The following is a 5,222-nucleotide window of genomic DNA, read 5'->3' as shown; positions in this document are numbered from 1 at the left end:
GTATTGCTAATGTCTGAAGATTTTGATCATGATCACATTTTATGCCCCTCTGATATTTTTCCCTCATAACATAGCTCTAAAATGCTGCAAACTGCCTTGTTAGCAGGCCACAACAGCACGACATGCTGCTTTTTTGACTGGGGAAGTTTCACTGCCAATCCTATACAGGCCAGTTCTGCCTGCCTGAGCAATGGGGTATTTGTCATGTGCCTCATATCAGACATTTCCTATTGACAATCATCTTTTCCATATATGGGCTCCAGAACTAAAAGAGCACTTCAAAACCTAAAAAATTTATTTTAGCTCCAAAACTGCAACCATGCATGGAAGAAAAAAAAAAAAAAAAAAGAGTCAAAGAAAACATCCCTATCTCTAAAGCCTGCTTTAAACATGAAAAGGGTTTGGATTTTTTTTTTCTTGGTTGTTTTCACATTTCTTACATCTCTTGTTCCTCAGGATGACAACAGTCACTTTTTGAGATATGATTTGCTTCACACTGACTGCTGGGGCTGGCTGCCAAGGTCTTCGTAACTAACTCCCCAAGACCTCTCATTAGAAAGCCTTTGGTTTAAATCTAAGACATAAAAGGAAATTAGTAAGGCAGATGCAAGATAGGCTTTAGCCATAGCTTATTAGAAAAATATTTTCCCATCGTCTTGATAGGAATAGAGTTCACTATCTTCCAACCCACAGCTGGCATTGGCACAAAGCATAAAGGGTTATAGCAGGGTTACAACAGGCTCAGGGTCCTGTTTTTAACCAGGTTTAGTAAGTCTTGAAGGGGTTAAGGTGTCAGAAAAACTCAGGTGAGGTTTAACTGATATATTTACACTACCTGTATGTTCCTATTATGATCATTAGCAAAATTGCTTGGTTGGGCTATAAAAGTAGTTTGCATTACATTTTTTGATATTGTAATAATGAAAACTACACACCAGAAACAGGTCACTTTTGCTTTATAATTCAAACAATGTTAGATGCAGGATCTAATTAGCTACCTCTCATTTTTGATTTAAAAGGAAGCACAAAGTGATATCTTCTGGGGGTGAGGCTACTGACCACTGTGGCCTTTATACAAACCCATCTTAGGAGTCCCCACACCCTGACTTCACACGAGTCTCGCAGAGAGGACACCCCACACTGTGGGGCTGTCACAGTCATGCACAACCAAAGCTCCAGTCCTTCCAGGCTTTCTCTGACAGACAACCAACAACTTATGTGAGAAAAACAACAAAAAATCCAGTCATTTTTCAAGGCCACTTTTCATGGGTGCCAGCAATGTGTTTCAGATTGTCATTTTGGATGGCATCCAGTAATTTTGGGTGCCTCGAGTTTTAGTTGCTCAGTCTTACAGATCAGGATCCAAATACTGCAAAACCTTTGAATCCTCTGCCCTGTCTTCACTTCCCAAGTTCTATTCCTAGCCTGCACAGGCTTTTATAGAATCATAGAATCAACCAGGTTGGAAAAGACCTCCAAGATCATCCAGTCCAACCCAGCCTTATCCAATCAACTAGACCATGGCACCAAGTGCCTCATCCAGTCTTGTCTTGAACACCTCCAGGGCTGGCAACTCCACCACCTCCCTGGGCAGCCCATTCCAATGGGCAATCACTCTCTCTGTGAAGAACTTCCTCCTAATACCCAGCCTATACCTCCCCTGGTACAATTTGAGTCTGTGTCCCCTCATTCTGCTGCTGGTTGCCTGGGAGAAGAGACCAACCCCCACCTGGCTACAGCCTCCCTTCAGGTAGTTGTAGACAGCAATGAGGTCACCCCTGAGCCTCCTCTTCTCCAGACTTGGTACTTTCAAATGCTTCTGCCAGCTGCTGGGCAGGATCTGGAGCCATGGGAAGAGGCGTGTTGCCTTGATTGCTGCATGGTGCTACTTTCTGCATTATCAGAGGTGGGACACAGACAGAAACACATGGGCCTCCAACCAGCAATCAGAGAGCTGTCTTCCCCTTGTAAAAAATCTCACCTTCACCTGCAGCAGGTCCTTAATCACAAATACTAATTTATTCTAACAGCTTCTTTCAAGTTACCTACAAATCTGCTGTAAAGCATTTGTTTTACTTTCCAAGGAAAATGCTTCAGGAACTGTGATGTTAGTTGAGGATTTATGGCTTGTATATGCTCTGGCCTATGACACTAGGACAATTATTTTTCTTTACAGGCATTTCTTGGAAGATATCTGTCTCCCTGAAGACTGTATGAAATCTTGTTAATGCTAATGAGGCAGATGCCCTAATGGCAAGAGGGAATAAACGACACTGCATTAGAAGATTAAGGGCACCGTTCTTTCTTTTCACTGAGCCTTTTTGAAGTCCTATTGTTCAAAAAAGCCTGCAAGAAATTCATATATCTCTCCCACGAGAATTAGTCAACAATTATTCTGCTTCCAAGAGAAATTTATTTTGAGTCAATGTTTTTAAAACCTATCTGCTCATCAGGCTTACTCATGCATTAAGGATGATTTTCAGTGTTCAGTAGAAACTCCTGAAACAAGGAGCAATTAGAAACATCTGATTTCATCATGCATTTTCCCTTCCAGCAAACCGAGCAAACCGTTTCCGCAAGGAAAATGTAAAAACTTTCTGTCTTCCAAGTGGTTATTAAGCTGCACAGCAGAAACAGCTAAATTTCAAAAGCTGGAATACAACAATAACTTGGTTTGCAATGAAAGATGTCAAATGACTGAATTTAGTTACACAACAGTAGAATAAACATAAACATTAACTCAGGCTCAACTCAACTAAGTAAAAAAAAAAAAAACTTGGCTAGCGCCACAAGCAACAGCACCCATCCAAGAGCACGGGCCAGAAAGTGGCAGTTTTGCCCTGGTTTTGTTGCCTAGATTCAGGCAAGCTTTGCAGGTGTTTTGTTCCTGTCCTGAAAACCTGTAATGAGCCCTATCCCACAGATACAGCTTGCAAATTTACTGGATAAGCTCTGGGTTGTGTGACATGATGTGAAGAGCTGATTGGTGTTATTTAAGAATGAGCATTAACAAATCAGTTCTACCTTTTACAGGTACTAAAATTAAGCTTATATTTAAGTATTACACTGACATCTAGACCTGCCAGAGCCAATGGGTTGCTGCTCTGAGCCCATCTTCTGCCTCTGATCCTCTCCTGCACCCTGTGGTGTGAGCACAGCAGAAAAGGGAGAAACCTGCAGGTACATGGGAGTCCTGAGAGAACTCTCTAATATGGATCTAAACATAGGAAATGGCCAGTCTCCATGACAGAAAAGCAGTTTGTTTGGCTTTTTTTCTTTTGTAGACAACAATCAGCTCTCCCCTGCTTGCCACAGGTTTTGAGATTAAAGGCCATTTATAGACAGTTCCATCCCTAGCAAGTAAAGAAATGTCAAAAAGTACTTCCACCAGTGTTTCAGCTGGTGAAAGTTGAAAAACAAGCAAAATAGGTCTCAACAATATCTGGCCTTTTTCTACATACTGGTTAATGGCTTCTGACACTATAATGTCTTTGACACTGTGTGCAACTAATGGCTGTGCAAACGTTGCTTTTCTTGGTCAAATTACACAGCACAGATACAGCATAGCACTTTTCACTGAAACCATGAAAGATGGCCTGGCTAGGAAAAATGGAATCACAGAACAGTAGGGATTGGAAAGGACCTCAAAAGGCCACCTAGCCCAACTGCCCTGCCAGAGCCTGGCCACCTAGAACAGGTCACACAGGAATGCACCCAGGTGGGTTTTGAATGTCTCCAGAGAAGGAGATTCCACAAACTCTCTAGGCAGCCTGTTCCAGTGCTCTGTCACTCTCACAGGGAAAAAGTTTTTCCCTTATGTTCACATGGAACCTCCTCTGCTCCAGCTTGTGCTCATCGCCCTTTGTCCTATCGTTGGACATGGCTGAGAAGAGCCTGGCTCCATCCTCCTAACACTCATCCTTCACATATTTAAAAATATTAATGAGGTCTGCTTGTCATAAAATAAAAGATGCACATGGAAGAAAGGAAGTAAACTTCAGTAGGGGTCTTGGAAAAAATCAGTTCTTATTACTTCACTTTTTCTGCTCTGCCACATAAACAGGTACAGAAATGTTGCCACAAAGTGTATCTACTTCTCCTATTTTCTCCTTTTTGCTTTCTTTTGTGATTTCACTTAATTTCTCTCTTCTCCAGACACAGAGAATTGGCCCTGTGGACACATCTAGTCAGGTAATGTTCATAGGTGAACTTGCAGTAACATGGGCAAGTTTTCTTGGGGGAGAAATGTCAGCATAACTCACCACCAAGGGAAAAACAGGACTAAAGGGCAGAGCCTGAATGCAGTATGCACTTCCTTTTCACCATCACTGAGAAAAGGAGCCAAAAGAAGGTAAAATAGAAGTAGGCAGCAGTCTAGGGTAATAAAGTAAATGCAATACTTCACAATAAAGAGAAAGAAGGAAAGAGAGAAAGCTATTTCAGAAACTGTATTGGAACTAGGATTATCTTTACAGAGAACCTGAGCTGGGATGTGTTCCACCTGAACACAAAAGTGAAGTAGGATCCCTCCTACATTTATTCTTGCAATGCTGAACAGCTCCATCAGTAGGCTGCAATTCTGCAACAGTTACTTTAGCAGGAGCCTCAAGGGCAAACTTCTCATCAGCTGATCAGTAGAAAATGAGAAACTGTGCAAAGCCTGCTGTGATATAGCTACAAAGAGCATCCATGGACCGAGCTCAAGAATCTCAGAGAGCTTTTCCATTCCTGCATTCTAGAAAAGTCTGGCACTCCACAGCTCTGCATGTGTAGCACTCTGGTTATACATGTTTAATTAATACCAGCATCTGAAATGAACCAAGGCTTTCCTTACAGGACAACGAGGAGAACAGAGCCCTCCTGGCGAGTTCACAGTCTGTGTACATGAGTGGTGCTGTGGCTTCCCAGCATCAGCAAGGGGAGACCCCACAATGAACATCATCTGCCTTTCCAACTAACATTTGCTGCTGTTTCACCATTTTCTTTATATTCTGGGAAAGTCTCAGGAGAGCCAACGCCTTGCCCCTTAATAATTGAAAAACACAGAAGGAGCTCTGTTTTGCCACACAGATAAAGTTCTACCACTACATCACTGTCTGGCTTAGTACCCAAGCGTTTCACAGGAGTTTAACATACCTGCCACTGTGTTAGGGAACCAGAAACATCTCCAAAGAGAACTGGCATTAGTATTAAATGACTGGTTTTAAGATGTGGATGCTTAT

The sequence above is a fragment of the Indicator indicator genome, chromosome 11 (assembly GCF_027791375.1).
Source record: "Indicator indicator isolate 239-I01 chromosome 11, UM_Iind_1.1, whole genome shotgun sequence".
Lineage (NCBI taxonomy): Eukaryota > Metazoa > Chordata > Aves > Piciformes > Indicatoridae > Indicator > Indicator indicator.
This window is presented reverse-complemented; position numbering follows the sequence as displayed.